This window comes from Mus musculus, chromosome 2, assembly GCF_000001635.26.
Source record: "Mus musculus strain C57BL/6J chromosome 2, GRCm38.p6 C57BL/6J".
NCBI lineage: Eukaryota > Metazoa > Chordata > Mammalia > Rodentia > Muridae > Mus > Mus musculus.
In genome coordinates, this window is record NC_000068.7 from 128,444,350 (window position 1) to 128,471,824 (window position 27,475).

The 27,475-nt window shown below is 45.6% G+C and overlaps 2 long non-coding RNA genes across 3 annotated transcripts in view; one reads left to right on the forward strand and one right to left on the reverse strand.

Annotated features, from left to right (window-relative positions):
• Positions 1-22,162, forward strand: part of Gm29010 — a 32,802-nt gene extending 10,640 nt beyond the window's left edge. The window contains exons 4-6 of one of the 2 annotated variants that reach the window (XR_374966.3): positions 14,282-14,389; positions 16,741-17,006; positions 22,110-22,162. This is a non-coding gene — a long non-coding RNA (predicted gene 29010). Of the gene's footprint in view, positions 1-14,281; positions 14,390-15,479; positions 15,653-16,740; positions 17,007-22,109 lie in introns of those variants that run through there. The other variant, XR_374967.3, reaches the window with a different exon arrangement.
• Gm36154 overlaps positions 1-22,166 on the reverse strand; it is a 35,719-nt gene extending 13,553 nt beyond the window's left edge. The window contains exon 1 of the long non-coding RNA XR_374969.3: positions 22,090-22,166. This is a non-coding gene — a long non-coding RNA (predicted gene, 36154). The remainder of the gene's footprint in view (positions 1-22,089) is intronic.
• Between the last annotated feature and the right edge of the window lie 5,309 nt (positions 22,167-27,475).

Sequence of the window (27,475 nt, forward strand, 5' to 3'; positions counted from 1 at the left end):
GAAAGAAGTGAGAATGTTCCCACGACTGCAGTGAATGAACACGGTTGACCTCGGGACCCAACACTGCAATGACATTTTACAATCTCACAGTTTCTCTCCCTCGGAGAGTGTAAATTTCCATCTCTGCAGCTAAAACCCACCTAGAGAACTTGGGGGTAAGAGCAAATCCATTCGTTTTATGTGAGTAGCTACAGCAGAGTAGAAAAAAGTATTCCAAGTGGGACCAGCTGGTGTGGGGCACCAGTCTCTGTCCTGTCAATAGTGTTCTTCATGGTCCCCAGCTCGCCCCGCTCCTCCCATCTGGACCCTCTAACTGTGAGTTATTGTGTGTTGCGGTGGGGATAAGAGGGTTAGTTCATGGAGGACCCACTGAGGCCTCAGAGGCATGTAAAATGTGACAAGCAAGGCCGTGGCATACATAATCGATCATGAACAAGCCCAGAGACGAGAGGGATTCCTTCCTGCCAAGATCCTTGGCCTTGGCAGAATTTGTGTGTGTGAACCCAGAGGCAGATCCCAGAATTCTGTCCAGGCCTTTAAAGCTTTCAAAGATTTGGCACCGATGTGACAAAACAACACAGAGAACAGAGTGGCTTCTACTCTAAAGTCTGCAGTAAAAGAGGTTTGGCAGTTAAAGGAGGAGGTGAGGTTTTAGTATGAGGCTTGTAGAGCTGTCAGTCACCGGATGAGTTCAGCAGCGGAGGAGAGTCAGACACAATGCTTAAGCAGTGAGCAACTCAAGGGCCCCAGAGAAGGCTTTGAAATGAGATGGCAAGACCTTGGGTCAAGCCTTCAGACTCAAAACATTTAGAGCTGGTTGTAACTTTAATTTAATTTAATTAAAAAAATTTTTTTTTTCTAGCCTTATTTTTAATGATGGTTCCTAAACACCTCAAGTGAGCTCCTCGGCAGCCATCACTGGCCACCAGTGAGAAAAACCCTAGGCCCAGATCTGGAGCCCACACAGCATCTTGGCAATACATTCTGCCCCATGTATAGGTGGGCCTGTAATACTTGTTCAAGTTCAGAAACTACGTAGGGGAGGATCTAAGAAAAGATCCTCAGTTTGTGGGAACTCAGGGCTGAGTTCTTCCTTCCACACCAGACCCTTCCAGCCTTTGAACATGGCAGTTGAACTCAGGACAAAGGTGGCGGGAGGGGCTCAGTCATCTATTCTTCATTTTCTAAGAACTTGGTATATCTGAGTTTGGAGAAGGAACACTTACCAGGGAAGTTGTGAAATTGAGGGAAATTACAAAATGCTCAGAGGCGGTTCCGGCCTCAGCCCAGATCTGTAAAAGCTTTAGAACCCTCAGATTCCGGAACTGGTCAGAGAGATGAGCAGGTGGCTAGTGGAGGCCACGCCATCCTTGGCCTGATCCTGTCTCTCTGGATAACAGGCCACAAAGCTGCCTCTGTGCACTTAATGTCTTTCTGGCTTGGTTTTCTAAGAGTAAAATCAACCCCACTGTACCCAGCACAGGAAGCCCCTGAGGACTGTCATTTCTCCTTCCTACACCTGGCAAAATGTGAATAAATTCCCCCAGCCCCCACCCCCATCCATTCTCTAAGCCGAAGATACAATCAGTCATTTGAACTTCCACACACAAGTTTGGACATCTCAGCGGAGATTTGCTTTCAAATCCATGCAGAAGAACACATGATGTCGGGAGGGGGCGGGAGGACCTGTTGCCCAAAATGTAGCATGCCATCTTCATGATATGGAATCACAGTCAAAACTGTGCAGCCCAGTGAGATGGTTCAGTGGGTAAGAGCACCCGACTGCTCTTCCGAAGGTCCCGAGTTCAAATCCAAGCAACCACATGGTGGCTCACAACCATCTGTAATGAGATCTGACTCCTTCTTCTGGAGTGTCTGAAGACAGCTACAGTGTCCTTACATATAATAAGTAAATAAATCTTAAAAAAAAAACTGTGCAGCCCAGGCCCCCTATAGCGTGCTGTGGCCTTGGGTCCACTTGTTGGGGATGAGAAGTGTTGTGGGGAAGGCTGCAGAGAAGCAGGCCAGGTTATCCATCTCTTCTTTTGCTCCCTTGCGGAAAGCAGAGGCCTCAAGAGAGGTTAAGATTAGAGGAACCAGTATTTCTGCAAGGGCAGCCTAGAGCAACCTTGATGGATTGTTCTACATGCATGAATCCACTGCTAAGCTAAGGTGTACTTGTGTGGATGTGGGTGTCTCTCCAGGTGATGTGTTTGTTCATATAGAAATGATACATATACAGTTCTATCAGGGTAGCTGTCTGTTTAGGAAAGATGGCTCCTCATTGTACAAAGAGGTTCTGCTGCAGAGTTCTTTTATAAAGATAGACCCCCAGCTCCTGTGATAACTACATTGTTCCACTTACCTACAAAACGAATTCCAAACAGTTGCCAACAACATCATGAACAGGCAGCCAGGTCTACCCAGATGGTCCTGTCCAGTCTGCCCTTGGGCCAAATAGAGTGTCTTAGTGAATGCTGGGAATTGATTAGTAGCCTGCCTTCAACTCCAGGGGTCATCTGCACTCACAGCACTAAGAGAGGCGGGTTGAGTGTCTTTTGTCTTATTCTCGGCTCTCTTGTTCTCCTGATCCAGGAGATAGAGCCGACCCTTGTCAGTCTAGAGTCACCTGAGGCCTGCAAGCAGACAAGGCCAGTGCTCCTCTTACACAACGTCATGGTTGCAAATGCAGGTAAATACTGGAATTGAGTACAGGTTGGATCTCAGCTTTAAATATTCTGCCAAGGTACCCTGTTTGGCCCATGGGCAGGGTGGACAGGGCCATCTTGTCCACAGAGAATTCTTCAGAGACCTATGGGCTCAGTCACACATATGACCAGACCCAGGGAGCTTCCCCTAATCTTCAAGCTACTGAGATACACATAGACTGTGATTCTCTCCAGAGAAGAGCTTGGTAGAGAGAATGATGAAGCATCCAACCAGGCATGAACCTACCAATTGTAGATACCATGCCAAACTAATGTAAAAACAAAACAAAATGAATCCCTCGTCACTTGCCGCAGTTCAGAGACCTGGCCCTGGGGTCATGAGACTGGGTGAGCTGGCCCTGTCCCTCACCAGCTGCAGGACTTGGGAGAGCGGGCCCTGCATCTCCCTTGGGCAACATGGTAGAGCTGGCCATGGTGGAGGGGATGGAGATAAGCCAGAGGGTGAGAGCACAGAAGAGCTGGCCCTTCATTTGTCTGCCCTGAGGTGGTGTGGGTTCAAGGGTGATGCCCACCCCAAGTCACCCCTCACCACCTGAGTTAGCACCGAGGACATGAGAGTGGGAGAGCTACCCTTGCCCCTATAATGGCTGTAGCCATTGACTATATATATTGACTGGGCAACACATTGGATCTGACCCGGATGGAAAAGGCACAGGCAAGCCAGCCCCAAGGGTGTGAGAGCAGGAGAGCTGGTCCAGCCTCTTGCAGCACTTGGAGAAGAGGGCCCTGTGCCTTGAGAGTAGAGCTGGCCCTGGAGGCATAGGTGCAAGTGAGCCAGTAGGAAGGCATGAGATGAGAAATGCTGACCCTGCCTCCTGCCGATGGCTGTGTTAGGCTGCCTAGTTTGGGCAGTGCTGAAGACCTTGCCCTAGTGGTGTGGATAAAAGAGATGGCAGACTGACCAGTTCAGTGCCCGACCACCCAGGCCCAGATCCAGGACTCTGCAAATGGTTGGAACACATGAAAGGGCCAGTCCTGCTGATACAGATCTCCATGACACAAGACAACAACAGGATAACCAGGAGGAGTCCCAATGAGGATCCAATATTGATGGTGTCACAGAAGCCAAAGATCTCGAACCAGAGCAATGACTCGTTGTAACGAACATTTACAAGTGAAGACGTGTGGCAGAGGGATATCCTGTGGGACACACTGTGACATAATGCAGCTTCCATGATCAGATGTTTTCTGTGCTTTTTGTTATTGTTGTTGGTTGTTTGACAACTGGCTCTAAACCAGTGGTTCTCAACCTTCCTGATGCTGTGACCCTTTAATGCGGTTCTTCGTGTATGGTGACCCCCAGCCATAACATTATTTTTGTTGTTACTTCGTAACTGAACTATAAATATCTGTGTTTCCCAATGGTCTTAGGTGACCCCTTTCTCAGGGGTCACGACCCACAGGTCGAGAATCACATTCTAAAGCATCCGATAATGAAACTCTTCTACTTGGGTGGCTTGAGATAACAACCCTCAGTTTCTCAAATGCTGGTGGCCTTCAAACCTTCCCATATCTCAGCCAAATGTATGGTCTGATTCGATGAGTCTGTGCTGTGCTCTGGGATTCTGATGTTTCAGAAGGCTCCTGGGGGTACCACCACTGCTGGTCCAAGGACCACAGTTTGAAGCTGGTATTTAGGACAATTTACTTGGGAATAATAAAGTTAGCAGGGTCAGCCTCTGATCCAAGCCTAGGGCAGACAGAGAAATTGTGATATCAGAGACTCCCTGCTCAGATTCCTGAGACTGTCAAGGTCTAAGCACCCAGATGTGTGTGTGTGTGTGTTCACACCTGAGGGAATCTATGCCATGCTGCTAACACTGCGCTGCATAGAAAGATAAATGTCACACAATCTCCCTTACACGTGAAAGCCAAAACACCGATCTCATAGAGATTGAGAGTCAAGTATCTAAAGTTACCAGGAGGAATGGAAGAGATAGAGGGGTGGAGGGGAATCCTTGATCCCAGGATTCGATTGCATAGCATGAGTGACTTCTAGTGTTAGAGTACGGTTGCTATGGTTGACAGTGTTATAGTACAGTTGCTATGGTTGACAGTGTTACAGTATGGTTGCTATGGTTGACAGTGTTACAGTATGGTTGCTATGGTTGACAGTGTTACAGTATGGTTGCTATGGTTGACAGCATTTAACTGTATGTTTTAAAATCACAGGTAGAAAAGATTTTTGAGGTTCCTGAAGAAATAAATGACAAATGACAAATGCTTGAAGTGATAGATACGCTAATTATCCTGATATGACCATTTATATTGAAATGTACAATGTGTTGAAAAGTCACACTGTGCCCTGTAAATATGCACAATAATTATCTGTCAATTTAAAAAAACGTGCTGCAGCTTTTTCTCCACACCCTACGTCATGTGGTAACACATTCAGCCTGGAAGTTTGAGCATTCATTCTGGAAGTTTCCTTTTGAGTCTCAGTCCCAGGGGTAACTTTAAAAAGCAAAGGCCTGAGACACCATCTGATACCCAGGCCTGTCTGCCTGACTCTTTTGATGCCCCTAACCTCAGCTGATGGATGAGGTCCTTAATTGATGTTAACTTGCTCCAGTGCCAGTGACCAAAGCCTCAAAATGAGTATGACATTCTGGCTCAATTCCTTTCCAGACTGACAACTGCTGGCTGCCAGCAACACAGAACATATCAGACACCACGGAGAGGAGGCTCGAGGTGGTCGGGTCAGAGCCAGGTCCCAAGACACCTTCCTCTGTCCACTGAATAGTTAACTGGCACCTTAAATTATTTTAAACGTAAAAGGTGGGAGGTCTTCTCTCTTTGTTCTCTAGTCTCCCGTGGTATCATGTGACCTTTAAATGAAATAGATCTATCTGTATTGGGAATATGGAAGAAGAAGAAGAAGAAGAAGAAGAAGGAGAAGGAGAAGGAGAAGGAGAAGGAGAAGGAGAAGGAGAAGGAGAAGGAGAAGGAGAGGGAGAAGGAGAAGGAGGGGGAGGGGGAGGAAGAAGAAGAGAAGCTAACAGTGGGGTTTTTCTACACATGTACTTTGTTTAGAATTTAAATCACTTTCTGATTTTCCTATTAAGCCTTGATCCAAATATGAACAAAGTAGAACATGTGGTCAAACAGAAGGCCTGGCCCAGAAAATACAGGAAAGATGCAGACAGAAGTTCATGCTGAGCTTGGGATTCTCTGGGCAATGAGCTTGGAAATCTCTTGACAGCGACATAGGTTTATGCAGAGAATGCCAGCCCAAGCCCTCTACGGCTTGCCCTATCGTTGTAACCAATGGTAGAGAGTTGTCTGGTTTTGGCATGTCACCTGACCTATTTCAGTTAGGGGTTCCTCTTCTTCCTTGTATTATTTCCTGAGCTTGCCACCCGGGTGGAATAAGATACTATAGAGAAAGGTTTTACTTGTGACTTCTGCTCTCTGTGACAATGGATGACTATGATGTGATATGGCCACCACTGTCATGGATTGCCTTATTTTAAGGAGTCTTCAAAGTGCCACTCTATACTCCTGATTTCTCCCCATTGCTATGGCTTTCTCATACAAACAGAGTTGGATTAATATCTATCTAATATCCTTGGTGACTTTTCCCTTATTTTCTGTGTCTGAATGAAGGATCAAAATCTTAGAAGTTATTCTACTGTTTTCTCCTAAACTAGTGATTCTCATCTGGGGTTTGTATATAAGATATCCCACATATCATATATTTGCATGTCAGTTCATAACAGTAGCAAAATTAAAATTATAAAGTAACAATAAAAATAATTTTGTAATTGGAGGTGACCACACATTAAGAAAGTGTATTAAAGGGTCACAGGATTAGGAAGGTTGAGAACCACTGTACTAAAGGTTCAAGTGCCGCACTTTTCCCGTCTAAGTTGAAGCCATCCCTTTGAAGTAGATTTCAGCAACGTTACTTTATATAGTAACTTGGCATTTGACTATTAACTCAGTGATAGCCCTCATAAATTGTAGGGTTTTTGTTTATAATAGGGAACCAGAAATGTAGACAGTGGGAAAATCAATGTACCCTGAAATTGTAGAGTTGTGCTACCTTAACTCAAGGATAGTTCAAAAGCTAAAAACCAATCTTTTCCATTTTGTGAAGCTAAATTTAAAAAAATCAATTTTCCATTAGGATTCATTATAAATATGGAGAGAATGCTTGTGTGAGCTGATCCAATCTCCGTGGCTGCTTTAAGACAGTTAAGTTGGTGGTTAGAAGGATTCAGATCCTGAAGTGGGGCTCAGTGACACACACAAGGTGTGCTCAATTTCCAACAACGTCTTCCAACACCCCCTCCCTCAGACCCCAGATCTCATTGAACAATGCATTCTTATTTGTATATAAATGCATATTCACAAAGTCTTCTATAAAAGCCATGCTTGCCAGTCACATTCATTGTATTTATCTGAACATGTTTATGCATTTGTTGGTATTGATTATATTGAGTGTACTATGCACAGTGAAGTCGTTCACATGGGTGAAATTGGGAACCTTCCAAAACCACTCAGAGTAACCACTGAATGAAGACATTGGAGAACAGGTCTGACCATGTTGCTGGTGTTCCCTAGCATGAGTTATGACTTGTGGCTGAGCCTCGTGATTGTTTCCAAGCAGGGTCTTCTGGGTCACAGAGGTGACTTGTTCATGTAGCTTGAAAGGGACTGGTATATGTGGTGTGCCCGTAGCCACATCCTGAGTCAGAACCGGAACACCAAGACTGATTTAGATATACTGTATGTGACAGAGCATAATTTCTCTTGCTGGGAATTGACTTCAGAGTCTGCCTTTTCTGTGGGGGTCCAGCTGCTAAAGAGGAAAAGTAGTTTATTCTTCTTTTCCTTTAAAAAAACTAATTGATTAATTTTTATGTGTATGGGAGTTTTGCCTGCATGTATGGCTGTACAACACGTGTGTTCAGTGCTCACAAAGGCTGAAAGGTGTCAGGTCTTCTGGGACTAGAGTTACAGACAGTTGTAAGCTGCCACGTGGGTACTGAGACTCAAACCCAGGCCTTCTGGAAGAGCAGCCAGTGCCCTGAGCCTCTGGTGTTTCTAGTCCTCCTCTTTCTCCTTAATATGAGGACAGGTGGCATTGTAAAGTGACTTGAGAGTCTCAGGACAAGGGCAAAATTGTATCTTGTCCTAGATACAATACCACAAATCAGTTATTTTCTTAAAAATATAATTATTGGGACTGGAGAGATGGCTCAGAGGTTAAGCTGTTCTTCCCGAAGGTTCAGATTCAATTCTCAGCACCCACATGGCAGCGCACATCTCTCTGTAACTCCAGTTCCAGGGGATCTGACACCTTCACACAGACATACACGCAGACAGAACACCAATGAACGTAAAAATAAATAAATCTAAGGAAGAAAAGAAAACCACAAAAAATTAAATTATCATGTTTATCTTTGTGCGTGTGTGTGTGTGCGTGTGTGTATGTGTGTGTGTGTGCACTTGCACGCGCGTGTGTATGGGTGTATATGCAGAGGTCACTAGACAACTTGGAGCTGGTATCCTCCTTCCACCATTAAATCCCAAGGGTTGAACTCAGGTCATAAGGCTTGATGAAGAACCTTCATCCACTGAGCATCCTCGCTAGTCCCATAAATCACTTCTTAAATCAAGCAATGAATGCTTTCATCATTAGGACTCCAGACACTCCTACTCAAGCCAAAACCACACTGCCTGAGCCTAAGCCCAACTAAGGGACTCAGGTTTCTGTATTGCAAAGAATGGGGCCAGTTGTCTAGGCCAAGAGGCTTTGAGCTGTGTTTCTGCTGAGTCTGAACTCCAGCCTGGAAATCTCAACACAGGAAGAGCTCTTGGGTCTTCTTGAAGTCACCTCTATGTGGCCTGGAGGGCAATGGAGAGATCCATTATTTTCCTGTCTTTGCTCTTTCAGACAGGGTCTGGAGACACTGCCCCTGAACTCACTATGCAGCTCAGGCAGGCCTTGAACTCATGATCTTTCTCAGCTCCTGAATCGATCCTGGATAGTAAGTACTACCTGGAATTAGAAGGCTTTTTAGAGTCTAAATTCCTAGCCATCTGTATCAATTGCACAGGAATGTCACTGTGGGGCAAACTGGCTATGTGACTCAGCACAGAGACAAATCCATGTAGACATACAGGTGCTGTTTAGTTCTGCTGCCCAGATGTCCATTATAGCCACCTTGGCTTAAATATAAAGGATTCTAAGCTTCTCTGCCTGATTATCATTTACTTGTGTGGGTTGTGTCTTTTACTTCAAGTTAGGAATAATAAGAGTAAAGGCTTTGGATAAAGGGGTGGTGCCTGCTTGTCCTGTGCCTATCTACTGGATGCTCTGAGTTGTCAATCAATGTGAAAAGAAAAAAAAAGAGTTGGTCCATACCTGGGTCACATGGCTCCCAAACCATTCCTTCACCCATAGCCAACACAGAAGGTGCTGGGACACTCTCCCTGTTCTTTTTACTTTAAGATCTATTTTAATTGTATATGTATGAGTGTTTTTCTACATGTATGTATGTGTGCCTGGTGCCCACAGAGGTTGGAAAACGGCATGAAATCCCTTGGAGATGGAGTTACAGACAGTTATGAACTTCCATGAGGGTGCTGGCAACCCAACCTGAGTCTTCTGCAAGGGCAGCAATGGGCTCTTAACCTCTGAGCCATTGCGTGAGCCCTAACCACTGAGCTATCTCTCCAGCCCTAACCTCTGAGCCATCTCTCCAGCCCCTGCCTCCTTTGTTCTTAATTGACTTCTTGATGGAATGAAACCGATTATAAATGACATCTATTCAGTCCATTTACTCTCCATGCAGCGTCTGTGGGAGAAGGACTTCATCCTGTCCCCCAGGACCCTGTAGGGAATGGAAGATGTGAGCCTAACTTTCTCTTCTACAGTGAACTCCTTTCAAAATGGTATCTACCCTAGCTAAAATTCTAAGGATGTTACAATTTAAAACTGTGCTCATGAATTTCACCTGCAAAATCTTTCCATCTAGCTTCAGGGGGAAATGATTCACTTTCAAAGTGATTCCATTACTTGCCCAATTCCAAACCATCATCTTAACCTTTGATTAAAGGAGACAATGAAGAAGAAGAAGAAGAAGAAGAAGAAGAAGAAGAAGAAGAAGAAGAAGAAGAAGAAGAAGAAGAAGAAGAAGAAGAAGAAGAAGAAGAAGAAGAAGAAGAAGGCCACAGAGACTCGCACTGTGGCCAGAGTCTTTCCCACAACGATACAGAATTGATCTGATTCCTTCAAATGAGGTGCTAGCATTTCAGAAATGAAAGGATGGGAGAGCTGAATACAATGTTTCCTTTAGATAACACTCCAGGTTTCACCCTCAATGGCTTGAGATATGCAGATGGAAGAAATACAGGTCACAGCCCAGGGCTGTGCCATCAGTGTGAGCCCTTGGTTTCTGACCACAGTGTGTGTGATCACCCTGCAAAGAGACACGGCCGCATTTCATGGCCATGTTGCTTCCCTGTGGCTACTTCGAAGCTGAGAGCTCTTGACTGCATACCTTGCTCATCTTTTTGGATCTTTGTCTATCAAGCCACGTCAGCAGGGAAAGCAAAGATCAAAACACCGACACCCCATTTTCCAAATACACATCAGCTGCTAGGGCTGCGGTTCGCATTTTATTGCTGTTGGCAAAACCGCATCCTCCCTGCAATACGGCCAGTAATCCTAGGTTGTATCAATTGCCTCCGAAAACACATGCCATTACGCATTAGACACAGAGGAAAGAAAAACTGCTGATGCTCTATTTTACAAGGACAAATTAATTTGCCCCAGAAATGGCATGCATGCCACCGATCTCATTAAAAGTACGATGAGATCATCAAGAAAAATTAATCCAAGCCATTGGCTATCACCTACACCATGTCAGCACACACAGGCAAGTACTGCCTGTCAGTTTGCTGCTGCGGGCAAGGACAGGTATTAATGAAGAAAGTCACACTCGATTAGAAACCATTCCTGCACGGGCATCTGCCGTCCTTCTACACCAGATCAACTCGAATGGTTGCAACATTTCTTTTTGCTTTGAACTTGGGGTGGGGGAGGGAGGAAGGACAGCTAAGTCCTTTCTCAAAAGCACAGAGGAAGAGGAGCGACCTGCTTGAAAATTTGGGAAACTGAGGCTCCAAGCTCAAGAAACATGAGGCAGAATAATTATACATTACTACCTTGGAGACAACTGTTTGAGGAGCACGAAGTGGTTAGATTTTCAAGGTGTTGCTATGCCTCCCTCTGGTCCCTTGCACAGGTCTCCTAAGTGTTTGTCCCAGGTGACTACCCTATTGTCTCTGTGCATGGATGTCGGGCATGGCAGGTCTTAGGCACTAATCCAGATACCCAAATATCTCCTGACAACTACCCCTGGGACAGGTCCTTCTATGGAGTTATCCATTTAGCAAACTCTTAGAGAGCAATAGTTATGAGCCCAATGCCATCCAAGACCCTGGGGTTGCAGTAAGTGATCAAAGAAGAACAAATTATGTTCCTAAGGATTTTATTGTTCAGCGAACAATCATGGATTTGCAGTTCATGGATTTGCAGTCTTCACAGACAGGTCATCTGGGCTGAGAACTGCTGCCTACTTAAGCTCATCCAACAGTTTGCTGAAATGCTTGTTGTCTGCTATCCTGCTCAAGTGGCTAGTGAATGTGTGTGTGTGTGTGTGTGTGTGTGTGTGTGTGTGTGTGTGTGTGCTAACACAACTAAATAACCACGATGGTTAAGCCTGTTCACGGAGACTTATTTTCTAAAGTCTATGCTCTTAGGTGGTATCAGCAAAAGGTAGAAGAGGGGCGGCTGGGAAGACAGCTCAGTTAGTAAACTGACAGCTAAGGTAAGCACAAGGGCCTGATTTTGGATCCCTAGCACCTTTATAAAAAGGGTGGTGTGCTCCTGTAACCCCAGTCCTGGGAAATGAAGAAAGCATCTCTGTGGCTTGCTGGCGAGGTAGTTTTGCTGGCTTGTTCAAGCTCCATGTTCAGTGAGAGACTCTAGCTCTAATACAACACTGTGGAAAGCAATAGAAGAAGACACCCAACATTGACTCTTGGCCACTGATGCCATGCAATGACCCCCCACACACACACATGTACACACACACATCCACACACAGAAATATCTCTCTCTCTCTCTCTCTCTCTCTCTCTCACACACACACACACACACACACACACACACAGAGAGAGAGAGAGAGAGAGAGAGAGAGAGAGAGAGAGGATCACGCTGTGTCTCCTGCTGGATCACATATTCTGCAGGTGGAGGGAAGGTGTCTTTTGTCAAATCATGCTGCCCAACAGCGCTATACATACACTGTCACCATAGTAAATGTTAAAGAAAAAAATGTCAAAAGAAAAAAAATGTTGAAATGTGTCGATGGTGGAATTCATTTCAGAGCCTGTGGATGCATGAGCAGGGCTGGAAGTCTCTAACCCGTCATCTAGTTGGCCTCCAAAGGCCTTCTGGACTTTAGGTGACTCCAGACAGTCCTCCTAGAGTGGGGTTTGTCCTGCTGTAATACTGGTGAAGGGTGTGGCCTCATGTTGGTGCTTACTAAAGCATCCAAGCTTGATTGAAGAGTACTAAGAAGGGCCAAAGAAATTCTAGGTCCTTCTCTTGAAGATATGAGTGTGAGTGGCAGGGAGCCATGCTAACAGAGGTGTTGTTCCACAGGTGAGAGGCCCGTGGCTGCAATTGCTTCAAGGAGAGTAGAGGGGCTAGCGTCTGCCTCTTGAGGTGAGGTTTTCTGGAGCCCTGTGTGTTCTCTAATGCAGTGCCTGATTTCTAGATCATTCTTTGTTCCGCAGAATGACAACAAGAAGTTTATTATTGCTGGGCTCCTCTAACCTCAGTGTCTCCTCTGAACCCCGCAGAGTGTGTGGTGATATAAGGTTAGGAGGGCCAACCTAGGACACTTCTAATCAGTCACATCTACAGGTTGACTAAAGAGAATGAGAGGTGATCATGAAAACCATCCTTTAGGTCCTGCCTCTGATTGTTACCTAGGAAAGCTGGCCCGCCCATCAGTGGAAGAGCCAAGCAAAGCAACTCCTTTTCACTCCACTCTGCTGAGCTCTGGGAACCAGAGGATTCTAGAAGCTCTTACAGACCTTTTGTGAATATGAAGTCTGCTGAGTTTGTTAAAGCCCTACCTGAAATGGTGGACAAAAGCCTCTGACTCAAAGGCACATGCTCTGCAGAGCAGATGGACATTCCTCACTGGGAATGAAGACTGACCTTCACAAGAGCTGTGGATGGGGCTGGTGGGTATAGCAGACAATATCAGTGGTCCTCCATTATGGTTGACCTCCAGGTGGGAAGCAAAACCTAGACAGAGAGACATGGATGCCCATGGCTGACGAAGACACATTAATATCTAGGACAATGGGAAACAGTGTATGTGGTTCCTAGAGGAAGTGTCCCCAAGGGACAGGGGACAGGCTGGGCCACAGCCTCTCTGAGCTGAATATAACTGATGTTTGACTGCAGTGAGCCAGAACTAACCAGCTCCTTAGACATTCATTCCAGTTTCTCCCTCCTGTTCACTGGTGTCCTCTTAACCTTGATAAGGCTTAAAATCTGAGAAAGCAACCATGTCCAATGTCACTATTATGAAACTCTACCCCCATGAGTCACACCCAATCTTAGCTCCATCATCTGGCACCCATGGCCTTAATCTGAAGGCCAGAGAAGGAATCGCTTCATAGTCACAGCCTATAGGTGTTCTCTCTGTCTGTCTGTCTCTCTGCCTCTCTCTGTCTCTCTCTCTCTCTCTCAGTATACCCATTTTAGGTTGTGTTGTGTGGTATTAAACTTTTCTGCCGGTAAGTAGAAAAGACCTTTTTTGTAAAAACTGAGAAACAGCTCTCAGGCGAGAACAGATATTTCAGAAATGACTCAGAGTCGTGTTTTGCTAGAAGAATGCTAATGAAATGCAGAGCGTGTAGTCATGAAACTGATAGCACTCCCTCAGAAAGAAAATGACTTCTCTAAGATGCCGGGCACTTGAGCAAAACACTCACTGATTGTAATGCAACCTATGGGATTAGGCTGCCAGAACACCTCCTTCCTGTAAGGGTGTCTTCCAGTCTCATGAAAAGGCTCACCTCACTTGACCTTAACCCTCAAGGAAAAAGAGTCTTAAAAACACCAGATCCAGTAAGCTAGAAGCCAGCCAGATGTCCAGGATATTACTTCCACACCTCCCAAAACCCTATCAGGACTCACATGAAGACAGCTTACATACACCACATTCTCCATGACTCTTGGAGAATAGGGTAGCAGCACCCTGCATCCAATTCCCCATGTTGAAACAAAACAAAAACAAAACCAAGCACAAGCTAGCCCCTAAGCTTGCTCACAGCTAGCAGGGATTTAGCCAATTTACAACTTAGAAACTGCTTTATTTATAAACTACTTGAGCTTCCTATCAATGGCCTCCAGCCATTGCTACAGACAGCTGAGTGCTGTCTGGGAAGCCACGGCTGTCCTCTCTGGATGTCAGACCTGGCTCATGGACCCATGGCCCTTCTTTTTTCTCTTCCAGATAGATCTTGTTGACAGATGCCTTGTCCCTCTGCTTGCTGCTGTGTTTCCAGTCCTGTCAACCTTGTTGTTGTTCACATCTACAGCTATGAATAAAGACAACTCACATGTAAGCCACAAGGATGGAAACCTAGAAAGAGTGCTGGTGCCTTTACAGCATCATGGTCAGTTGTTGCAGATCTGGGGACTCAGCTCCTTCCAGACTGCAGGTCTAGGTGGCTCAATCTCAGGTCATACCTCTAACTTCCTTTTATTTAATTATTCATTGTTTTAGATGAGCCCTGACTCTTTGGTGCATGGTCTTGAACTCAGCATTCTTCTGCCTTAGGCCCCACAGCACTGGTATTATAGGAGTGGGCTTCTGGACGTGGGATCTAGCACCCATAACTGTTCTCAGAGAGGCTTCTGGAAGGACCACGGTAGGACTAAAAGTCAGGCTTTAAGCAACATTGAGTAATTTAAGGCCTAAAGTAACAAGAAGGTTATGGATAAAGGAAAAGCTTAGACCTCATTAACTGAATTTAATTTTCCATGAACTAAGATCTCTAGCACTCCAGAGGCAGAGGCAAGAAGATCATAAGGTCAGGGCTAGCCTAGGGTACACAGAAAAACTATGCCTCAAGGGGGGTGCACAGATGGAGAGAGATAGAGACAGAGAGACACAGAGAGACAGACAGAGACAGAGAGACAGAGAGAGACAGAGAGAAAGACAGAGAGAGAGAGAGAGAGAGAGAGAGAGAGAGAGAGAGAGAGAACTGTAGTTAAATAAGAGTTCTTATATTTTAGAGGCGTACACTAAATTTTTACAGACAAAGTCATGCAGCACGTAGGACTTGCTTTTTAAGCTCATCCACAGAGCAGCAAGGGGAGGGTTACAGATGAGACACAGTTACCGTAAGTGGATCTCATGACCCAGGGATTATAATATTCTATCTGATTATGTTTTGAGATGGTCTTTGATAAAAAGTTAAAATTAAATATTACAAGACAAGAATGTCTTTCCTGGGAACCATGACCTAATTTGAAACTTTTTTTTAAACGCTTAAGATTTGTTTGCATATATCTAAATTATGTGAGTTTTGTCTTGTAAAAAAGAAACCGCAGCATTAAACATTCGCTTTCTCTCTTCTCTTCCCTCCCCTCCCCTCCCCTCCTCTTTTGCTTTCTATCCTCTTTTTTTTTCTGTCATTCTACTCAAGGGTTCTGAGTGAGGACCACACAGTCAAGTCCTGGCACTCGACAGTTGCACCCCAGAGACACTACAATGTCATCTCCACCCAGACAGCTCTTCCCTGTGTACTGGCTGAGGAGGCTTCAGTGGATCTAGAGTCACATTACCATATAGGACAGCCAGTTTGTGGCTTTTGTCAATACCACCTAGAAGTACAATTACAAAACTTGACTACTGACCAATCTATAAAATACTTTCATACTCTTCAATGAGAAAAAAACAAATTCCATGATACTTCTGGGGGACACAGAAGTCCCAGGTGCACCTGCATCCTCTTGCCGCTTGCCCCAGCCCTCCATCTTCAGGGTTAGATCGAATGGACCTGAACCTAGTAGTAGATGCTCTGAATGGGGGCAGAAGCCAACCAAGAGAGCCACAGCAGTGACACTGCTGATTCCTTGTAGAACTTCCCCACCTCCCTGAATCCTCCCAGAGGCCACAGGCCCTCCCTGTCTCAAGCAGGCACAGTGAAGAAGCATCCAATTAACTGACTTAATAACCCCCCAAACCAAAACATCCTTGAAAATTCAAACTCTTCAGGAAAAAACAAAACAACTGGTGCCATTTTCTAGGACAAGGATAGATACCACTTGGCAACGCTAGCCCTGGGTACACAATCTCAAAGGAAGGCAGGCAGGACAGGAAAAATCTCAGCTAAACCCACGTGATGGGAGAGGACAGCTAGATGTACAATGAGGGCAAAGATTTATAACCCTGGATATGGACACAAAGCGAGCCAGAGGGTACAATGAGTTTTTGGTAGAATGGCCTCTTGGCTGGACCCTTGAAACCCACATCACGGAGACCCCTATTCTGAATGCCTGGAGCAAATATGATTAAAACCCAGTCTATTGTAAATTGTGGGTCACCCTCAAGACCTCAGAAAACTATCTAACTGCTCGATGCCTCAGTTTCCCCATGTGTAAAACAAGAAGAGGTTCACAGAATCTACTTATGGGACTGCTGTAGAGCTTTAATGATTGGCAGTCGAGCCCTCAGCATGTTGGGGACTTTCTGAGGTCACTGATGAGCACCTGGGAGTGGAATGTGAACCTCAAAGGTAGATTTTTTTCTTCTCCATCTAAAGTCTTCCCTGCCATCTCTTTGTTAGTCTGTTTACTCAGTGCCTCACTTAGCATCATGTGTGTTCAGTTCCTGGGTGAATAAAATTGTGCTTTATACTGTGTGCCTGAGACTTACCACCCTGATATCTCTCCCTATGTTTCCAGGAGGCCGGACAAGCCGAGTCCCAGATCTGGTTCTAGAGTACTCCTGGGAGGACCAAGAATGGTCCATGGGTTTTCTGCCAGCTGGCCCAGGTCTGGCTGGCTCCAAGGTGTTTCTATGCTCAGGAGAGAGCCATCACCACGTCTCTGAAATACCAGAAGTACACTTGGGCCCGTGCAGGGCAGAGAACACTGAGGTCAGTGCTGACTCTGAGTGTCATCATCATGGGGCTCCGATGTCAGGACAGCAGGAAAGCAGCATTGTCGTGGTGAGGAGACTGGAAAGCAAGTGAATTCTTCTCTTAAGCCATCAGCTCAGGCTAAGATGTTTTCCTTTCAGTGCTATTCAAAGGAGAACCCTTGGTTCTTGTAGCATCTATTGTTGGGAAGGACAAGGAGGTGCTAAGCACTTGAGGGCTGTCCTTGGGGATCCAGTGTGGGAGAGGGAAGCTACCCAGAGGCACACACCTGTAGATATGGTAACTCTGCACCTCTATCCACCCTGTCTTGAATGTGCACATGTGTGCACATACTCTCAGTAGGAATCAAAATGTAATGAAAATAAGGAAAGGCACACTGGACTTTGTGGCCCAGAAACCCAAGATTCCCAGCCTAGCTGTGACCCTAGAGTGGCAGTGGAACCTGGGCAGGGGGTAAAACAGAACAGCTGCTTCCTTCTTGCCATGAAGGGATTTCTCACACTTTAAAAAGAGATTTATTTATTTTATTTATATGAGTACAATGTAGCTGTCTTCAGATATACCAGAAAAGGGCATCAGATCCCATTACAAATGGTTGTGAGCCACCATGTAGTTGCTGGGAATTGAACTCAGGACCTCTGGAAGAGCAGTCAGTGCTCTTAACCACTGAGCCATCTCTCCAGCCCTCTCACGTAATTTTTAAAAGCATTATTTATTGATTGAGAAAACAGTAGTGTGGATGACCAAAAGCATCTATTGAACATTAAGTAACTGCCAATCACTGCCACTTGCTTTATTTGCATATCCCCTAAACATCTTCAACATAGTAATATGGGGTAATTATGTAACATAATAATATGGACTATCACCATCTGCATATGATAAGATTGTTTATAGAAAAATCCCCCCAAATCTTATAGAAAAATCTTCTAAGTTCCAATGAAACAAAAAAGGTGGTGCGATATAAAATTTTGCTAAATTTTAGTTTTGGATCTTGGATAAGGGTTAAGGGTTGGATCCTGACTTGTAGCAACTGACACATGGTGGAACTTGAAGAGGTGATCTCAAGTGTCACTGTGGGTGTGTCCTCAAAGGGCACTATGGGATTCCAACCTTCTCCTTTATCTCTTCTCTTTACCAACCCTGGCTGGGAGGTGGAATTAAGTTACTCTGCCATAGTCTTCTCACCATGATGTGCTGTCTCACTAAAAGCAAGGCGATCTCAAATTGTAAGCATTTTCCTCTTCGTAAATTGATGATCTCAGGTACTTGTTACAATAACAGAAATCCGATTAACATAAATTCCCCTGTGAATTAAGCAACTAGAAAGTTTAGCTAAGAAGATATAAAATAGCATTTATAAAGAGTCAGTTCTCTGAAAACAAATCTGATAGGTATTCAAGATCTCTAAAAGGAACAGGAGGCTAAGGAGATGGGCTCAATAATTGAGATTACTCTTAACTTTTGCAGAGGGCCTGGGTTTGCTTTCCAGTCAAGAGTCTGCAACTGGGTTCCAGGGAATTTGATGCCCTCTTCTGGCTTCTGTTGGTACTGTACACACATAGTACATAAACACACACGCGGGCAATCATTTATATACATAAAATTTTAAATATAAGTCTTCAAAAGGAACAGTATAAAATTGTATTAAGACATGTTAAAGAGGGCCTTAGTAAGTAAGGGGTGCAGTATAACCAAGAATAATCTGATTAAATATTGTGATTAAATATTTTTCCTATCACACCCCATAGGTTTTTGTTTTTGTTTTTTAGTACTGAGGCTGCTTGCCTGTAATTAAGCACTCTGCCAGTGAACTGAACATTCCAGCCTCAGTTCTTACGTTTTTGACATTAACCTTTTTTTTTTTTAAAGATTTGTTTGTTTTATGTAAGTACGCTGTCTCTGTTTTCAGACACTTACCAGAAAAGGGCATCAGATCCCATTACAAATGGTTGTAAGCCACCATGTGATTGCTGGGAATTAAACTCAAGACCTCTGGAAGAGCAGTCAGTGCTCTTAACCACGGAACCATCTCTCCACCACTACACCCACCTCACTTTTAAAGAGAGACTATGAAAAGAATAATTCGAAATTTGTTTGAAAGAGTTGAAGGATCAAAGTAACCAACATGAAATATCATTGAGTAGCAACTTCCCTGATGTAGCTGGGCATTCTGGAACTGGGGGATGGGTCTAGCAGCATTGGTGCACAGACAGACAGAAAAAAAAATGATCACAGCATATGACAAAGACTCAGAAAAAGACCCACGCATATAAAGAGTGTTAGTGTGAGGGAGAATAAGGAAGGTTAGTGGTGAAGAGAATAGTGGACACTAAACAGAGCTGGGGAAAGCAGCTATTCCTGTGAGAGAAAAAAAAATGAGTTTGGGAATCTCCCTCACATTATATCTGGCAAATAAACCCAGATAAATGAAAAGATCAAAGTTTTCCCAACACTTGAGATTTCATAATAAATAATATCTTTTATACACAGGATATATGAGTATTTTCTTAACTGAACACATAAATTATTGATGATAAAATGATAGGATTAGCAATATCAAAATCAAGAACTTTGGTTCACCAAGAGATGTGTCTACCAATTGAAAGATATCCAGGCATAGCTGTGCACCCCTGTACACCCAGCATTCAAGTCTCTGAGACGGGGGCGCTTTGTGAGCTGAAGTCAGCTTGGCAACGTAAGAAGATCTTGACTCCAGAAAACAAAACAAAAGAGCTTATTTTAAGGACTTTTATTTTATTTTATTTTATTTTATTTTATTTTATTTATGTGTATGGGTGTTCTGCCTGCGTGTACATTGCACTGTGCACACACGGTGTCCACACAGGGTGTTAGATCCCCCGGAACTGACATTACAGGTTGCTATGAGCCGCCATGGGAGCGTTGAGAACCCAACCTGGGTCCTCTACAAGATCAAGTGCTCGTAAGCCATGCGCCATCTCTCCAGGCATCTCTCCAGGCCCACCACACAGAAATTTTAAGTGAAAAGACAAGATGGAAATCGAAACAAGACATTCGTAATGCCAACCACAGAGGCTTACTGCCAAGACCGTATGGAACCGCTCAAATCGATTTTAACAAAGCAAACAGCCCAGCACAGCAATGGGTGATAAACCACCAACAGGTAATTCCCAGAGGAGGAAACTGGGCTGTTGACTAGATTCACGAAGAAGCAGAAGTCAGAGCCATGATGATACATGGCTCCGTTTGGTGACTATAGTCAGAATCCCGAGGACCCACACGAAGAACCCAAGCATGGTAGCGCAAACCTATAATCCCATCTCTAGAAAGGTGGAGACGGGAGGGTCCCTGGAGCTTGCTGGCCAGCAGCCAGTCTACTGAATCAGTGAGCCTCAAAGCTCAATGAAATGTCCTAACTCGAAAAATAATGTGTGAGAACATGAAAGTGCAGAGAGCATCTGCTACTCTGAAGGGGCCTTGGGAAAGGAGGTACCACGCTTTCTGGTGAGAAGACTGTTGTAAGAATCCTGCTGGCACATTGCATTTGTGCTGGTACAGGAGTGGCATTTCTCCCATGTACAGGCTTTGAAAGGAGATCACATGTCAGAGCACTCAGAAGGAACGACCATGGTGACACATCATACCATGCATGGCTCTTGTAGCTAACATTAGGTAACAAAAAGGGAGTGGCCAAAAGTTGCATGTAGCATGTCAGCATGTCACTTTTACAAAGGATAAAAATCTAAGTACTTTCCATATATATATATATATATATATATATGAGGATCACTGATCTTGAGAGAGCGGTGACCTCAGACATAGAGAGAGGGGGTTAATGAGATCTCGGGGACTACATAGGGGGATCATGGGTACTCACTACACTACCAGAAAGAGCTAATTATGTGACTAAATGACAAAAGGACTAGATATCTCATAGACTGAAGGTGGACAGTTTAATAATCAAGAGTTGGTATTAATGTGATTCTTATATACCATGAACTGGAGATGGGACAGGAGCCTTCCCTCCCTCCCTCCCTCCTCCTCTGGAATAAACCTCCTTGTCAGCTGCATGCTCCAGGAAGGGAACTGGGGCCCAGTCTGGTTAGGCTGCTTGCCTCAGGGCACCCCACTAGCACTAGGAGAGGCAGGAGCCTCGATCACACCCACGCACCAGCTGGCAGCCTTGAAGCCATGTGTGTAGAGTGACTTCACCTTGATGCAGACCCCATGGCTTCTGTCCATGATGAGAAGTCTAATTTGGAGCTAGGTCATTTAGAGCCACATTAACACCAGGCTGTTTACTTCCTGTTGTAATCTAGAGGGTCCTAAAACCCTGGTGGGGTGATGTCTCCTCCATCCCAGTGCCTACGCACAGCCCAGAGTCTTTCCTGACCCCCTCCCCAAGTCATTTTCATATTCTTTTTGAGTAGTTTCATTTTCTTGTCCGGGTAGTTCAGATCTCATTCACAGGGAACCTATGAAAGAAATCGGCTCAGCATTGACTAAGCAGATGAGTAAGACTTGATTTTAATAGCACCGTGTAGGAGGCTTCTTCATAAATGAATGTGGAAGGGGAGGAGGTGCTGTTGGGAGCTGCCCACTGACAAAACTTAACTTAACCTTGTCACAGCCTGCTAACCTTATCACAGACTGCTACCTTGTCACAGACTGCTAACCTTGAACCACTCTTTTTGTCTCCAGACTAGAGCTGATTTTGTAATATTCCCAACAATAAATGAATGAATGAATGAATGAATGACGCCTAACAGTCTGAGTCCTGGGAAGTGGATTTTCAGAGCCCCCCTAGCCAATCAGTATGCTCCTGGTTCAGTGGGAGATATACTCTCCAAAACACGGTGAAAAGTGGCTGAAGCAGCCACCCAATGTCAACCTCTGACCTCCACATGCATATGCTCACACATGTCACACACATACACTGTATCTTTTTTAAATGGCTAAGGACTCAGAGGTAGGGATTTGCACACTACATAGCCTGCCAGTTCTACTCTGTGTGGAAGTCTTTCTGTGGCAGAAGTGCCCATCTCAGAATTGAGGCAGCTGGAAGGTTAAACACGAGGCACAATTTCTTCGCATTGTAACTCCACAGACAAACCCGCCTTCAGAGAAGGAGATGCAGCTGTTTGTATCCCCGGGGTGGAGAAGCACTAACCTTGTATTCTCTGTCCTCAGCTTGCTCACTCAATCTCACCACCAAGGCAGCACAATGCCTAGAAGACAGCCACCAGCAGAGCTGTGATGAAATATCAGGTGTGACAACACAGGGTATCCCAGGGAGAGAGCGACTGTGCTAGACATGAGGTAACTCCCCTCCCCCTCCCCACCTAGGCAGAATTGTGTGCTAGGCACTCAGTGCATATGAGTAGCTCATTTTGTGCTAGGTAGCTCTGAGACATCCTCCCTAGTCCATTTCCTACAACATGGGACTCACGAACCGAACCTCTGGTATGATGGGAAGAGTCTAGATTCCACTTGTCCTTTCCTGGGTTACGCCCCTCCCCCACGGCCATTCTCAGTCTCTCTCAGTAGACTAACTTCCCTAGCCAAGCTACACTGTAATATGATAACCTTAAGACCCACTTTGTCTTTGGACTTACCAGGAACAAGGACACAAAGGTCCTAAAAGGGCTCCATCCCTCAACCTCCACAGAAAGCCACTTCTCAGGCAGAGGACCCGTACAGAGCTCAGTTGTACCCTGTGGACAATCTGAGCTTCATAGGGTAAAACTAATCTCTTCTTAGGGATTTCTTAGAGCAGTGTGGGAAGTCTCCTCCACACCCTCTTCACCTTTCTCCTTCAGCCCTGGTTGTTGACTGTGCTGTACATTCAACAGCTCCGGCTGTGGTAGGGCAAGGATAAAGGGGCCTGGGATAGGCCCAGCTAGCCCTCTGATCAGGGAGCTTATGTGGCACACTTCCTTCTCTGACACTACTATCGGATACCGTGTTTACCAGTCTCACCAAGAGCGAGCCAGCCTGGAATCTTTTCCTCTAAGGTTGTGGGGGTAGTACATGCATTCTAGCCGAGAACTGGCTCCTAAAGCCCTCAAGTGAAGAGTGATTTTATCTAAAATCAACTGCAATTTAAAGAAGGCTGGGGTTGTTCGTGGATCTTTGCGGCTTTTTAATTTTAAATTTAATTTTTTTAGTTTTCATCGCAGCAAGCTCTTTCCTCGTGCCTTTGCATGTTCTCAGCTAACCCTCATGCTGGGCTCCAGCTCTGGGTGCTATCTTTGTCTTGCTGTGGAACACACCCTTTTGTCTTGATGACTAGAACACAGAGAGGTGAAGATGACGCCCCCCCCCCCCCAGCCATGGCATACAAACCTAGACACATAAACACTGTATCCCAGCAGCTGGATGCGGCCAGTAACATTTGCTCAATTGCTCACTCTGTAGCATGGGAAATGATTCATGCTTTTGCCTCATCCTCTTGCACAGCTTTGAAATTATGTAATTTTTGTTGTTTTGCAACTAAGAAAATGTTGCATGGTTTTAAAAGTTTCAAATCCCAATTTTTCAAAAGTCCTGTAAAATCCCCAGTAGTTCGGGAGGCCTGTACTCCTTTCTCTGTCATTGCAAAGATCCCACCTCCCCAACACCAGGGAGCAAGGGTCCCTCTTGCGGTCCTGCTGGCCAGTCCCTAAAGGCTTCCCCAGTGGCCAGGCCTCCATGTGTCTGCAAACTGAGTGTACTTGGCCATTCATACTGGCTCCACTCAACCTCCATCGTTCCTTGTAGATCCTTTATGCACCAGCCAGATCTAAGTGTGACTATCACATTTAGTGCAGAGATCTCCCTCCACCCGGGGTCATAATGTAGTGCCCAGGATGGTGCCAGCAACCTTCTGGAACCTCATCTTCTACAGGTGTGGCAGGAGTTAAGGCAAGGGCTCTGCCTGGATGGCCAGCGCCCTGCACCTCATCATCGCTCTCCCATAACATATTCCAATTCTGGAAGTTTCTTGCGTTCCCTAAAATGTGCTTCAACTTGTGTTTAACGCTCAGCTTCATTTGCAAACTTCCGTGAACCATGAGAAACTCTGGAGTCCAAAAGGCTCCTGCCATTTAGGAAGCCATTCTCATTCTCTGTGCTTAACCAAACCAGGCTGCCAGGTGCAGAGTCTAGCTGAATAAATGGGCACCAGTGAGCATCACTATGGTGCCATGTCTCTTGTGAGACACAGGTGTGAGTTCCAGTCACCTGCTGTCTTCTCCTGCCTATACCCCTCTGTAGCGCTAGGCAGACAGCTGGAAGGACTGCCATAGAGGCTTAGAGTGCAGGGGCTTGGGGTCAAGTGGAGGTGGTGATGCAGGGTAAGTGATGGGGGCAAGAGAGCAGAAGTGGGGGGAAAGAGGAGGGAGGCAGACGTGCAGGGCAGAGGGCAAGGCTGAGGCTGAGGCTGAGGGGGTCTCTGAAGAAAGCACAGACAGCTCCAGCTAGCAGGTGTCCAGGAAATAGCTGACAGGGAGAGACCAGGAGGGCAAGGTCACGCCACAGTTGAGGGGATTTATGTGACTCTGGTGAGCCTTTGGCTAGGTCTGAGCCTGAGTGATGGATTCTATCATGGCAATCCAAACCTGGAGATGGGGCAGGAAAGACAAAGCCCCAGGCAAGTGTTCCCTTTCATGCAGGTCACTGGAGTGAGTTTTAACCCCATGACATCATCTCAATGGTCATCACCATGGTGTCAGCATCATCTGAGTGGGAGGAGAGTGTGATGTACAAATGTACACTGGCCCCTGACTGCCTTTTCCCTCCCGTCCTCCACCTCCCTCCAAACCTGGCAGACTCCTGACTTCCATATGATCATGTTTACACCTCTGAAAAGATCTTTCAGCAACAATGAATGAGTGAAAAGAAACATTGTAAACTGGGGCCTACTGTGAATGCCGTGAAATGTCCTCCTCTGACTCCTGTACTTAAATGCCTGCTTCCTAGTGGGTGATGCCGCCTTGTGGGTGGTTTATGGAACTCTTAGGGGATGTGACAGAGTTGAAGAAATTGGGGTATATTTAGGTTAAGCATATACATGTGTACGTGTGTGTTGGGCTTTATGCTAAGATCTTAGTGTGTTTTAGCTCACTGAAACCTGCTCAGTAGACAGCTTCAGAGAAAGCTCATCCCTCATACTTTGGAGAAGATAAGTCTCAATATTTTTCTCATTTTTCAGGTGAGGAAATTGAAGCACAGAATTATGAAGCCAGGCGAAAGATATATGTGTGCATTTATAATACATGTTTAATATATATTTACAACACATATGTGTTTATAATAATATACATATGTATATATATATATACATATATTGTATTAAGGGAGGTACTAAGTCAGCTTGTGTGAAGATAGCAATAACAGCAGAATCATCCCTGAGGGGCTAGGACAGCAGTCATTCGGTTTTGAGGCTGATTGTCCATTAGTCCCACAGTAGCTGTCTCCCACTGGAGAAGCCAGCACCCAGGAATTGCTCCATCCACAAGGTTGTGTGTCTCAGCAGTGCCAACCTGGCCCTGAAAACCTGGCAGATTCCTGGACCACAGTCATCAGTGGAAGTCTAGGAGCACTGGTTCTACTGTGAGGAAAGGAATCAGCAGCCTCAGGGTAAATCATCGCTGAAGCAAGAGGGGAGGCCAAGTGAATAAGGGCAGTAAGTGGGAGAGGGTCTTCCCCAAGCCACTCACACAATCAGGGCACATCTTCAGTTCAGACAGTTCCGGGGATTCTAATTTATGGAGAGTTGACACTAAAACCAACTGTAATGGGGGGGGGGGGGCGGGGGGCAGGGTATCCTCCTCCATCATACAAAATCCCTTGCTACTGCTGTGTCATAGAGGCATCAGGACTCCATGGGACCTGCATATGGAAGGGCTTGGGAGACCTCAGAGTGGTACACGCCACAGTTGCTGTCCCTGCCACAATTTTCTCTCGCGAACTGTGCCCTCAAACTGTAAGCCAAAACAAAGCCTCTTTCCTTCAGTTACTACTGATAGGTGTTCTGTTAATAATGAGAAACTGGTATGTCTGTATCCCTAGAGGATTACATGTAACTTTTGACAATGGCTGTGGCTTAAACTGACTTTACAAACAGTCTGGAAGCCGTAGACCAGATTGGTGAGATGCTAGTGACAGTTTCAGGCCCTCTGTACCTGCATGTCTGCTGAAGAGGGAGAGGATGTGGCTTTCACCCAGGAGATGCCACACCCAGTACTGAAGTCACATGGTACTGAGTGGCTCAGAGTTCCAGGGCTCCCAACAGGAAGTCGGCCTGAGAGAGTCTGGGAAAACATGTGTGCTGTGATCCCATGTGTACTCCAAGGGAAGGGCGCTGGCTGAGCAGAAGCCCATGGGAATTTCAGAGACGTTCCAACAGCAGGCCACAGAAGAATCAGAGTGTGGGAATGTGCTGAAAGGGGCACAGCCAAGGGCGTGGCAGGGGTGGGGAGGGGAGGGGAGGAGGAATAGAACCTACTGAAAAGGCTCAGAAAGACAAAGCCGCAGGAACTAAAAAGACTCCCCACAACCCTCCAAAGCCGACCTTAGATCCCCAGACTTCAACAAAGGCCTTACTTGTAATTCATAAAAGACAAAAATACCAGTTTGGGCAGGAAGGTGTGGAAAGAGAGAGATGAAGAAAGGTGGCCAGCCTTGCACTCTCACTTCCCATCCTCATGAATTTGAACCTTCTTTAACACACACACACACACACACACACACACACACACACACACCTTTGTGGATCAGGAGCTCTGAGTACTTGAGCATGTGGCCCAGGGTCCCCCAAACTTCTTGTCTTTTGGGTGGATATTTTTTCTTTCTCCTGGCAAGCCCAGCCCATAAGCTCTGAGATCTCGGGCAATAACAGTGAGAAGAAGACTGACTGCAGACTTACAGGGGCTGGAAAGAAGCAGGGTGGACAGGCCAGTGGCTCACCTGCTCACGGGCTCCTGGGAGACCCTGACATGGTAGGAGGGAAGCTGTCCCTTCTGAGAATCTGCAAGTCTCAGACTTTCACAAGCAGCAGAGATGTCAGTAGAGCTGGGACAAGCCAATGCATAGCCCTGAGATGCAGGTGGGTTGCCAAGCAAAACACAGGCTGCTGAGTTACATTTGAATTTCAGAAAGTCCATGGTGCTGAATGAGGACAAAAACTGCATAGTTAATAACCAAAAACATTAATGTGAGGCTAGTTAGCACTGTAATCCGCGAAAGCAGACTTAAGAAATCTTTCCACACATTTGTCCGCACTGTTCCCTGACCCTTAGAGAGGGAGGGTTGCTGTACAAGTCCCATTTGTGGCTAAGTACTCACAGTAGCCTGGTCTCAGCATTTGGAATAGCTGGGAGTCTCTACATTAACCACCATCTAGAAGAACAATACTAATAGATTCTCCCCTTGGGCTAGTGACATCTCTAGCCTTGGGTTTTGACAGTGTTTAAGCTACCAGGTATAACTTTTGTGAAGCAGGCCTCAAAGCCAATGAAGAGAACATCTGTTACCTTCATAAACAGTCTTGCCGCTATTGTACCGGTAAACATGTA